The 12982-nt window shown below is 42.3% G+C and overlaps 1 protein-coding gene across 9 annotated transcripts in view; it reads right to left on the bottom strand.

Moving 5' to 3' along the window:
* Positions 1-12982, bottom strand: part of cdk14 (cyclin-dependent kinase 14) — a 953540-nt gene that overhangs the window by 862497 nt on the left and 78061 nt on the right. The window contains exon 1 of one of the 9 annotated variants that reach the window (XM_041183646.1): positions 12561-12745. The exons of the other annotated variants lie outside the window; for them this stretch is intronic. The gene's annotated coding sequence lies outside the window, so the exon portion shown is untranslated. Of the gene's footprint in view, positions 1-12560; positions 12746-12982 lie in introns of those variants that run through there. 9 annotated transcript variants of the gene reach the window in all.

Genomic DNA, 12982 nt, shown 5'->3' with positions numbered 1-12982 from the left:
GGAATGCTGTCATTTTCTTTGTGGAGTCATCCAGAGGTTAAATTTCTGGAACAGTTAAACCAGTTTGTGCCAAGGGTCTGTCAAGATAGTTTATACTGCTGCAAATGCAGCATTCAAGGAAAAATAACTTAAACATACTAAAGAATCATCTGGCTGGTCACAATGTTCAAATAGGCCACAAAGCATGTTCTCCCTTACTTTCTCCATCTCAACTTTATTTTGGTATACACAAATTTAGCCCCGAGTTTATGTGCAAGGAAGGCATAATGATCTTAGATTAATGCAAACACAAACACAGGAAGATAAAAATTGGTCATAGTGTACCTGAAATATGTAGAGCAGAAAAGTATCATATAAGGGGTTAATTCTAGCTGTGATATGCTAATTAAATACACACATATCATCACAGGAAGTGATGCAGTGTCTCATGATCTTGCTCTCATAGACTTCATGGAAAGATGCAGATACAGTAAGAGATGTTACGATAAAGTTAATGTTTTCCTTACCTCAGCAGACTTTGTAGATATTCAGTATTAGTAGAACAAGACCAAGAATGTTATATGGTGGCAGCAGTGAAAGTAGTAAGGAAGAGTCTCTGCCATTTCCAGAAAGCTTCAAGCAGGTTGCAGGTCTCAAATTTCAACTGAGCGGAAACGTGGCTGAACTAACACCAAACATATCCCAGATATCTCACCACATGGGTCTTGCAGCAAGGTCAGTAGTGTTACACTCAATGGATGGCTTTGCAGATAATACCCTAGTCAGGCAAGGGATTGATGAAGAAAAAGCTACGCACCAAGTGATAGAAGCAAATGATGCCTACTTCAATCTGTGAAAGAATACCATCGCCAAGCAGGTTAAATTTAACAAGTGTGACCAATGACAAGGAGAAAGTATTGATACATTTATCAACAATCTATATAGATTCAGAACTGTGAATATGGCAGCTTAAACAATGAACTAATCAGGGATATAATTGTTGTCGAAGTCTTGGATGAAGCATTGCCTGACCACTTGCAATCGAGACACGATTTAACCTTAAAAAGTCAATTCAACTGACCAGACAAGCTGTGTCAGGAGGCAAAATTGATCTGTGATTCGTGGTGACAAGGAGAACCATAACCCAAAAATCAGCCAATTCAGTGAAATGTTAAAAATAAAAACAGAGCTGGCCGTAGAAAAGCAGGGGAGGAAGGAAGAGCATCCATCAACTGCCCCAGCTAACTGTAATTGATGCGGTGAGAAAAAAGTGACCCCCAAAGAGGCCAAATGCTATTTTTGCAGAAAGAAGGGTCACTTTCAGGAATGTCTCGCAGCAAGAAACCTGTACAGAATAAGCAAAAGAAGTCTTCAAGAAGGTGGCAGGATCCACGAAATAGAAGATATCAATGATACTGAGATACCTTCCCTCGCAGGTGTCCAGGAACCAAGCAGAAGCTACTGGAGTGCTGATATCCTGGTAGAGGGAAACAAGACACACAGTTAGACACAGGTGCAGCAGTTTCAGTTCTTTCTGATGCTGAACCTTGACTGGTTACAGCACAGCCATTATGCAAAAATAATTACACGGGCCAAGAGGTATAGAACTCAAGGTCATAAGACAACTGAATGCAGATAGAGAATATAGAGAAAAGTCACTGAAATCTGTGACCATGAACCAGAGTTATTCACTCTTAAGCATGAAAGCCTGTATTGACTTGCACTTGATTTGCAAAGTATAGCCAAGAAGATCGGCCTAAGAACTTCGGAGCTGAATTTTCACAGCTGTTTACAGGACTAAGGAAGCTGAAGCCAGCGTACCACATCACTATGTCCTAAAATGAAGCTCGTGTGCCTGTTTACACCCAGAAAAGTTCTTCATCCACTCTCGTCAAAGGTATAGAAGAAATTGACTATGTTGCTGCAAGGGGTTAATTCACTGATGAAAAAGCCAACAAGCTGGTATTTGGAGATAGTCTCAGTGCCAAAACCCAATGGATCGATCAGAATTTGTGTTGACCTTATCCAACTGAACAAAGGATGAATGTTGCATTCAACTTCTATGTCATCTGTAGATGAGGGCTTAGCAAAATTAGGAAAGCATTCAATATTCACAAAGCTAGATGCAGTAGTGTTTTTTTGGCAACTATCCTTCAAAGAAGAGCCTAAGTTGCTCAACCTTCATTATACTACTTAGGAGGTATTGTTTCAGATTACCCATCAGTATCAAAGCAGCACTATTATCTGTTTGGATGAACTAGGGCAACAGATGTGGTATCTGTTCAACCATTTGTCCACAATAAGCTTAGTCTTGGATCCAAACTTGCTGTCCTGATTGAAGGTCTGGCAGGTTGCGTGCTTGGTGACATTTGTCATAGTTCTGCAACTAGCTGGAACGATACTCATCCTCTTTCTCCTTCACTTTGTCCAAGTCATCAGTTTGTACCTGTCACGTGTGTAGGAGAGTAGTGAGTCGAGTTCTCAGTCTCCTTCCCATAAGGAGTTCACACAGTGCTAAACCGTTTTGGGAGTGGAGTTGACAAAAGCTCAGAAGTGCAGGTTGGATGTCAATGTTCTTCTTTAGCAATGTTTTCACTGTACACCCTCCTTTTTCAGCATCACCACTGATCTGAGAGCATCTTGGTGAGCTGATAGGACGGACAATCCATACAATGATATGAATTCTAAAATATTAATTGACAAACAGCAGTCCATTGTTCAAGATTACAAGGTCAAGGATTCCATGTGTTGCAAGTATCTCCTTTAGCAATGTGATCACTGCTTCAGAAGTGTGATACTGCCATTGTTTGACTTCTTTCGAGTAGTCATTTACTACAATCAAGAACATTTTACTTCTGTTTTTAAAGAGGCCCATCCCAAGACATTCCCATTCTTGATGTAAAGGATGATAATATCAACAGTTCTCTTATCTCCTTTTGATGAACAGCACAAGTAATACAGTTTGATATCATCGGAGTTCATCGTATCGTCTGATAATGGGATTGAGAAACATGTGCACTGGCTATCCTTTGATGCAGTACTTTCTGAACTGAGCACATTGTTCAGATTGCTGTACATCTCCAACTTCACTCAGTCACTGATTCTTCCTGGTAGACATGTGGTTTTGTCAATGAGAAGGTTTCAATGAGGGCTACATCACCTTGTTCAGGCCTTGCCACTGGGATACAGGGCAAAGCATCTGCTGTGGTCTGCTGCTTTCCCAGAACATACTCTTTACATCAAACCTCAACATCTTCAGTCTGAATTGTTGCACTCAAAGGCATTTTTGCCAACTCCTTAGCATTTACGAGTGTCACTAAGGGGTTGTAATCTTTCACTATCTTAAAAGTGGAGACCAAGAACACAAACTGCAAACTTTTCACAAGTCAACATAGCAGTTAATGCTTCTCTCTTCATTACTGCATATCGCTGTTCTGTGTCTGTCAGTGAACAGGATGCATAGATGGGACAAGATGGGGGCTTAGTGGTAATGTCACTTGATTAGTAATTCAGAAGCCCAAGTTAATGCTCCAGGGATATGGGTTTAAATCCCACCATGGTAGCCGGTGGAACTTAATTCAACTTGGTACCATTGACCAGAAACTGAACTGGATCAGTCATAAAAATACTGTGGCTTCAAGAGCAGTTCAGAGGCTATGAAACCTGTGGCTAATAACTCACCTCCTGACTCCCCAAAGCCTGTCCATCTACAAGGCACAGGTCTGGAATGTAATGGAATACTCTCCATGTGCCTGAATGAGTGCAGCTCCAACAACACTGAAGAAGCTTGACACAATGCAAGGCAAAGCAACCCACTTGACTGGCACTCCATCCACATTCACTTCCTCCACCACACGCACAGTGACAGCACTGCAGAAACTCACCAAGCCTTCCTCGACAGCACCTTCCAAATCCATGACCACTACCATCTAGCAGGACAAGGGCAGCAGATGCATGGGAACACCACCACCTAAAAGTTCCCCTCCAAGCCACACACCATCCTGACTTGGAAATGTATCACCGTACCTTCACCGTCACTGCGTCAAAATCCTGGAACTCCCTCCCTAACATCACTGTGGGTGTACCTAAACCACATGGACTGCAGCAGTTCAAGGCGGCAGCTCACCACTACCACCTTCAAGGGCAATTAGGGGTGGGCAATAGATGCTGGCCTACCCAGCAATGCCCACATCCCACAAATGAAAAGTTGATAATAATAGCATGGTGAGGCTGAACAGACTGTACACTAGTTGCCACACAAAAGCAACCTTTTACAAAGTCAAAGCAGTCATCTATCAAACTGAACAGACCTGAAATGCTGCATTCATCTACCACTCCAGATGGCTACCAGATTGGTAAAACTGATTCATCTATTAATTCTCCTTCTGCTCAGCAGTGTCAGAGGTCAACTGTCAGACTTAAATCCCCAATCTCTCCAAAGGAGCAGAGGACCCAACGGGTAGAACCAGAGACTTGAGGGGAGATCTCGTATAAGGGGTCAATTCTAACTGTGTGAAATGCTAATGAGACACGGTATATATGATCACAGCAAATGATGCAGACTCTCATGATCTTGCTCTTTCTTACTGAGCGTCATGGAAAGTTGTAAACACAGTAAGTGATGTTCCAGTAAAGTTAATGTTTTCATTACCTCACTACACTAAATATTTCAGTAGTAGCACAACGAGACCAAGAATTTTATAATATTCAGCCTTTGACATTGCCATACAAACATTTAGCTTGAGGAAATATCAGCATTCATCACATGAACTTGTGAATGCTTTTCCATCTCAGGCAGAGCAAGAGGGGAAGGGAAAGAAGAAAAGCAAAAAATAAAAGAAAACTGCATTTTTATATACAGTAGTATCTAACATCTACTCAGAATAGTCTTCACAACTAACTTCTTCACAACTAATGAAATACTTTGAAGTGTAGTCACTGTTATTTAGTGCACAGAGAGGCATCACAAACAGGAAACGAGATCAATCACCAGGCAATCTGTTCTGGATGGTGATGTTTAAGGAAGGAATGTCAGCCAAAACACCAAGGGAACCGTTTGTTCTTCAAACTGTCCCATAGGAGGTTTAATGCCCACTGAACCGACAAGACAGAACCATGGTTTAATATGTCATTTAAAAAAGATATTAGCTCCAAAATTAGCACCGCACTGTTGGTAATCTAAATTATGTACTCAAATTCCTGCTTGGGCACTGTAACCTGAATCAGAAGCAAATGTGCTAACTGAGCCGGGCTGACAGAAGGGCTTACATGATGATTCAACCTTTTTGTGGTTGTTTAATTAGTTCTGGAATGTGCTGTTGTAGTTCAAAATTGCAGGTAGGACAACATAGGGCCAGTATTTAAGGAAGGATATAAATGCATCAGAAGCAGTTCAGAGAAGGTTCACTAAACTAATACCTGGATTGGGCTGGCTGTCTTATGAGGGAGCTTGGGCAGGCTAGGATTGTATCAGCTGGAGTTTAGAAAAGTAAGAGATGATTTAATTGAACCATCAGATCTTGAGGGGTCTTGAGAGGGTGGATGTGGAGAGGATGTTTCCTCTTGTGGGAGAATCTAGAACTAGGGGTCCCTGTTTCAAAATAAGAGGTCACTCTTTTAAGAAGATGAGGAGAATTTTTTTCTCTCAGCAGGCAGTGTGTCTTTGGAACTCCCTTCCTCAAAAGGCAGTGGAAGCAGAGTCTTTGAATGCTTTCAAGGCAGAAATGGATAGATTGTTGATAAACAAGGGGGTGGAGGGTTACTGGGGGTAGGCAGCAGGTTAGAATCAGGTCAGCCATGATCCTATTAAATGGCAGAGCAGGCAAAAAGGGCCAAGGGGCCCACTCCTGCTCAGAGCTTGTATTTCTACTGTAAAATAACTAGAATTAGGTACAAAGGGATATAAATTCAGTTATTTATAGGCTATCATGGAAAAATGTCACATATGCTAACAAACAGAAGAGTTATCAATGTGGATTTAAATTTATTGTAAACAACCAGCCCACCAGTGGCAAAACCTATCACACTAGCCTAGACTTTAATGAAAAACAAACAACTTGAATACAGAGAAATTTAATGAGGAAGTTTTTTTTTAAAAAAGGCTTCCAGAGCACTAAAAAAAAAAGCACTAAAACAACAATTTGATGGCACATCTCTTCCCTATGATAATTGTATTGTTATAAAACAAAGCTCTGTTGCCTGTGTAACATCAGCAGTTCTTATGTTAATTAGCACAGTGTAGTGCAGAAACTTATGGGATCACTTGACATCCAACATGATACTGCAACAACAGAGTCAAGGATTGTGTTTCAGTCACGACATTACCCGCAACTTGAGTGCTGCGCTGAAAATTTCAGTGTTATAAAAGATATATTATTTTATTAATTCATGGGATGTGGGAATCTCTGGCAGGGCCAGCATTCATTGCCCATCCTTAATTGCCCGCGAGAAGGTGATGAGCTGCCTTCTCAAACCGCTGCAGTCCATATGGTGTAAGTACACCCACAATAAGCGAGGGAGCTCCAGGATTTTAACCCAGTGACAGTGAAGGAACGGTGATATATTTCCAAGTCAGGATGGTGTGTGACTTGGAAGGGAACTCAGGTGGTTGTGTTTCCATATGACTGCTTCCCTTGTCCTTCTAGGTGGTGATGGTGGAGGTGATAGGTTTGGAAAGTGCTATATAAAAAGGAAAAAAGGAGCCTTGGTGAGTTGCTGCTGTGCATCTTGTAGAAGGCGTACACTGCTGCCACTGTGCAACAGTGATGAAGGGAGTGAATGTTTGTGGATGTGGTGCCAATAAAGTGGGCTGCTTTGTCCTGGATGGTGTCAAGTTTCCTGAGTGTTGTTCGAGCTGCACTCATCCAGGCAAGTGGGGAGTATTCCATCACAGTCCTGACTTGTGCCTTGCAGAGGGTGGACAGGCTTTGAGAGACATCAAGGTAATGCCATTGAACATCAAGGGGCCATGGTTGGATTCTCTCTTGTTGGAGATAGTCATTGCCTGGTACTTGTGTGGTGTGCATGTAACTTGTCAGCCCAAGCCTGGATATTGTCCAGATCTTGCTGCATTTGGACATGGATTGCTTCAGTACCTGAGTCGTGAATGGCGCTGAACATTGTGTAATCATCAGCGAACATCGCCACTTCTGACCTTAGGATGGAAGGAAGGTCATTGATGAAGCAGTTGAAGATGGTTGGGCTGAGGACACTACCCTGTGGAACTCCTGCAATGAAGTCCTGGAAATGAGATGATTGACCTCCAACAACTACAACCATCTTCCTTTGTGCTCGGTATGATTCCAACCAATGGAGAGTTTTCCCTGATTCCAATTGACTCCAGTTTTGCTAGGGCTCCCTAATGCCACTCCTGGTCAAATGCTGCCTTGATGTCAAGGGCAGTCACTCTCACCTCACCTCAGGTGTTCAGCTCTTTTGTCCATGTTTGAACCAAGGCTCTAAGGAGGTCAGGAGCTGAGTGACCCTACGGGAACCCAAACTGAGCAGCAGTAACCACGTTACTGCTAAGCAATTGCTGCTCGACAACACGATTGATGACCCCTTTCATCACTTTACTGATGACCAAGAGTAGACTGATAGGGCAGTAATTGACCAGGTTGGATTTGTCCTGCTTTGTGTGTACAGGACATACCTAGGCAATTTGGCACATTACCAGGTAGATGCCAGTGTTGTAGGCTATACTGCAACAACTTGGCTAGGGGCACAGCAAGTTCAGGATCAAGTCTTCAGTACCATTGCTGGAATACTGTCAGGGCCCATAATCTTCGTAGTATCCAGTGCCTACAGCCGTTTCTTGATATCATATGGAGTGAATAGAATTTGCTGAAGACTGGCATCTATGATGCTGGGGACATCTGAAGGAGACTGAGATGGATCATCTACTCAGCACTTCTGTCTGAAAATCCTTGCAAATGCAGCCTTATCCTTTGCACTGATGTGCTGGGCTCCCTCATCATTGAAGATGGGGATATTTGTGGAGCCAACTCCTCCACAGAGTTGTTTAATTGCCAACCACCATTTTTAAAAAATTCATTCACAGGATGTGGGCTTCGCTGGCTGGGCCAGCATTTATTGCCCACCCCTGGTTGCCCTTGAGAAGGTTCCGGTGAACTGCTTTCTTGAACATGCTGCAGTCCATGTGATGTAGGTACACCCACAGTGCTGTTAAGAAGGGAGTTCAGGGTTTTGACCTAGCAACTGTGGAGGAACAGCGATATAATTCCAAGTCAGGATGGTTAGTGACTTGGATGGGGAGCTTTCAGGTGCTGGTGTTCCCATGCATCCTCTTCCTTTGTCCTTCTAGGTGGTGGTGGTCATGGGTTTGAAAGGTGCTGTCTAAGGTGCCTTGGTGAATTCCTGCAGTACAGCTTGTAGATAGTACACACTGCTGCTACTGTGTGTTGATGGTGGAGAGAACATGCTTGTGGATGGGGTGCCAATCAAGCAGACTGCTTTTTCCTGAATGGTATCAAGCTGCTTCAGTGTTGTGGGAGCTGCACTCATCCAGGTAAGTGGGGAGTATTCCATCACATTACTGATTTTTGCCTTGTTGACGGTAGGCAGGCTTTGAGGGGTCACGAGGTGGGTTACTCACACAGAATCACAGTGCAGAAGAGGCCCTTCGGCCCATCAAGTCTGCAACAACACGTGAGAAACACCTGACTTACCTACCTAATCCTATTTACCAGCACTTGGCCCATAGCTTTGAATGTTATGACGTGCCAAATGCTCATCCAGGTACTTTTTAAAGGATGTGAGGCAACCCACCTCCACCACCCTCCCAGGCACTGCATTCCAGACCATCACCATCCTCAGGGTAGAAATGTTTTTCCTCACGTTCCCCCAAACCTCCTGCCCCTCACCTTGAACTTATGCCCCCCCTGTGACTGACCCTTCAACTAAGGGGAACAGCTGCTCCCTATCCACCCTGTCCATGCCCCTCAATCTTGTACACCTCGATCAGGTCGCCCCACAGTCTTCTTTGCTCAAACGAAAACAACCCAAGTCTATCCAACCTCTCTTCATAACTTAAATGTTTCATCCTGGCAACATCCTGGTGAATCTCCTCTGCACCCCCTCCAGTGCAATCACATCCTTCCTATAATGTGATGACCAGAACTGCACACATTATTCCAGCTGCGGCCTCACCAAGGTTCAATACAACTCCAACATGACCTCCTTAATTTTGTAATGTATGCCTCGATTGATAAAGGCAAGTGTCCCATATCCCTTTTTCACCACTCCACTAAAGTGCCCTGCCGCCTTCAGAGATCTATGGACACACACGCCAAGGTCCCTTTGTTCCTCAGAACTTCCTAGTGTCATGCCATTCATTGAATACTTACTTGTCAAATTACTCCTTCCAAAGTGTATCACCTCACACTTTTCAGGCTTAAATTCCATCTGCCACTTATCTGCCCATTTGACCATTCCATCTATATCTTCCTATAGCCCAAGAACCTCAACCTCACTGTTAACCACCCAGCCAATCTTTGTGTCATCCGCAAACTTATTAATCCTACCCCCCACATGGTCATCTATGTCATTTATAAAAATTACAAATAATAGGGGACCGAGCACAGATCCCTGTGGTATGCCACTGGACACTGGTTTCCAGTCATTAAAGCATCCTTCTGTCATCATCCTCTGCCTCCTACAACTAAGCCAATTTTGAATCCACCTTAACAAATTACCCTGTATCCCACGTGCATTTGCCTTCTACTCACCACAGGATTCCTAGCCTCCGACCTGCTCTTGTAGCCACAGTACTTATATGGCTAGTCCAGTTCAGCTTCAGGTCAATGGCAGCCCCCAGGATGTTGATTGTGGGGGAGTACGTGATAGTAATGCCATGGGGCAATGGTTAGATTCCCTCTTGTTGGGGACGATCATTGCCTGGCACGTGTTTGCATGAATATTATTTGCCACTTGTCAGCTCATGTCTGGATATTGTCCAAGTCTTGCTGCATTTGGACATGGACTATTTCAGTTATAATTTACAGAAACCAAGCCTCAGTCAGAAGTACAGGACTGGGTAGCAAGAGGTTAATTCAGACATTTAGTAAAAACACAATACTCATCAAAAGGGTTTGGACATTGACGAATGCAATCCAGAAGCCTGATTACCCAATACAAAATGGCACAAAGGACTTATCAATACACTCAAGGAATTATGCAACTAAGATCTGCACCACAGACAATAACACTGGAATAGGTTCATTCAAATCCTCATTACCTTGGAGCCAGGTGCTGTTCCAGTGCTACCTCAAAAAGAAGAAGAATTGCTCACCTAATAAGAACTGCTAATATTTGTCTGGATATATGTTCCATGGAAAACCCTGTATTGTTTCAACCAGAAGGAGCTGATGACATTTGTCTGGACTCTGCATGGAATCAACTGAATTCACATTGGACCAACAGGAAATATATTTTGACATGTCTGAGTCAAATGATTATAAAGCAAGAGCAAACCTGAGTATCTGGGCTACTGTTGGCAGGAGTATCAGGGCTGGTCACCTTGACTCAGGCCTACATTCTACACTGGACAGACCAGCCATGTTGGGGATTGTAGGTTTCAGCCAAATCATAACGATATGGGTCTGAGGGTTTGTGAAGGTTTGGGGTGAAAACTTGGAATTTTTTTCTAGTAATTTGCAATTTGTTTCAGCCATATCTTGGTGATATTGGTCTGTAGGCTTTTTCTTAAGGTTTCAGGACAAGATGTGGTGTTTTGCCTGTGTTTTTATAAGTTTAAGCCCAAATCGTGGGGACTGTTCTGTACTGGGAATGGGTCATTTTAAGTTTTGGGTTTTGTACTGTGGGGTTGTGGGTAATTCAATAAAGCAATTGTGAATAAGAAACTTATCTCACTGGTCATTCTATTCAAGCCATACACAAGTGAATCTAGTGTCATGAACTAGGGTGTGTGGAGGGTCCCTGATAGAAAAGCAGGCTCCCCTACAGAGAGGTTTCAGTTATGTAAAGAGATTGGACAGGTTCTCCTTGATTGGATTGTTCTCCTTGAAGAAAGAGGTTGAGGAGAGATCTAATAAAAGTTTGCAAAATTACATTAGGGTTTTGGCAGAGCATGTGGGGAGAAATAGTTTTGCTCTGGCCATTGGTCAGTGACCAGATGTCACAGCTGTAGAACAATTGGCAGAAGAACTAGTGGGGAAACAGAAGGAACTTTTTCCAGAATGTTGTTAAGATCTGGAACGCACTGCCAAAAAGCTTGATGGAAAAAGATTGTGGGGGAGCTTCTAAAAGCAAATTGACATGTACTATAAAAAGGACTAATCTGCAGAGTTATAGGGAAAAGTTGGGGTGAGGGAATAAGTTGTTCAGCTCTTTCAAAGGGCTGGCATGATGAGCCAAAGGGCCTCCTTCTGTGCTGTAGGATTCTACCTATCCACCCTTGGGTTGGTTAGAAATTTTAGGACCACACCTTATAATATTCCTGAGCATAACCATTTGAGTTTCTAGTTTACAGGCTGAAAGTTTCTATATATATTATATATATGTTTAATAATGGAAACAAATGTTGCACTTATCCCATAAGTCAATTATCATAACATTTTACAAACAGCAACATTGTGTCTTATTCCGCCAACAGCTAGATTTAAAATTCCTATCCTGGTGTTTAAAATCAATTCACTTCTTCCCATTTAAGTAAACTATTGCACTATGACAATCCTACTCTCCCTGACCCCTTATGCGTTGTCCCAGTATTAGCAATCATCTTTTTGACACCTAGGTCATACATTTGCATAAAAGAAAAATATGTGGATGCTGGAAATCTGAAATTAAAACAAAAATAGCTGGAAAAGCTCAGCAGGTCTGACAGCATCTGTGGAGAGGAAGACAGAGTTAACATTTCAAGTCCGTATGATTTCTGATAAAGAGTCAAATGGACTCAAAACGTTAACTGTCTTCCTCTCCACAGATGCTGTCAGACTGCTGAGCTTTTCCAGCTATTATTGTTTTTATTTCATACATTTATATGTTGTTGTTTCCTCATTATAACAGTGAGCACACTTCAGAAGTACTTCATTAGCTGTAAAGCATTTTCAGATGTCCAATGGTCATGAATGGCACTATATAAATGCAAGTCTTTTTTAAAAATTCCCTTCCTGTACTCCTCTGTTACCCTATTTCCCTTTTCTGTTAAGGGCCTCCTTAAAAGCTTCTTCTTTGGACAAGCCTTATGAAATGGCTTATATTTTCTCCTTTGGCTCAATGTCCATTTGACGTATTTGGGGCCATTTTCCTACATTAAAGCTGCTATATAAAATGCAAGTTAGTTAGTTGAAATGTTGCTTTTCTTTACAAGGAAGATATATTTGTCCACGCATTTCAAAATGCTTATAGTATACATAATTTCCAAGATACCCTGCCAATATTCCAGAGAGAATGGATTGCTGTTTGGCCGTCATTGGTCAAATTAAAGTTAAAAAAAAAGATTCTAGGGACCCTCAGCCTTCAATTTCATTGAACACTGCAAAAGATACTGGGTAGCAAGTAAAATAACCCAAATTATTCGAAAAAACAGATTGTAGATTTACCTGTATTATGGTTCACAATTCCTTCCACCATCTTCCTATCTAAAAAGTTTTCAGCATAGGAGCTGTTAATGTATTTTGGCTAAAGTTTGCCCGATAGGACGTAATTTCCCTTAAGGCCCACATTTTGCAGTACTGGCGATAGTAAAACGGCCATTGCTGTCCGTCATTACTCCTCTGAAACTGACAGTACTACTGAAGGCTGCATATGCATAGTTAAATAAAAATCCTGAAATTGCTAACAGTGATTCTACGTATTTCCATTGGCTACGCTGAAGACCCACCCACCCCCACAAGACCGCAATCAAGTAGAAACCACTGAACTGATAAAACCCTGAATGCCTATGCTATTAGTTTCACTGCAAAGATCCTTGAAAAAAATTACACCTTGAAGAAACTGGGCTTTTAACAGCATAATGAATACG

This window comes from Carcharodon carcharias, chromosome 3, assembly GCF_017639515.1.
Source record: "Carcharodon carcharias isolate sCarCar2 chromosome 3, sCarCar2.pri, whole genome shotgun sequence".
Classification (NCBI taxonomy): domain Eukaryota; kingdom Metazoa; phylum Chordata; class Chondrichthyes; order Lamniformes; family Lamnidae; genus Carcharodon; species Carcharodon carcharias.
This window is presented reverse-complemented; position numbering and strand designations above follow the sequence as displayed.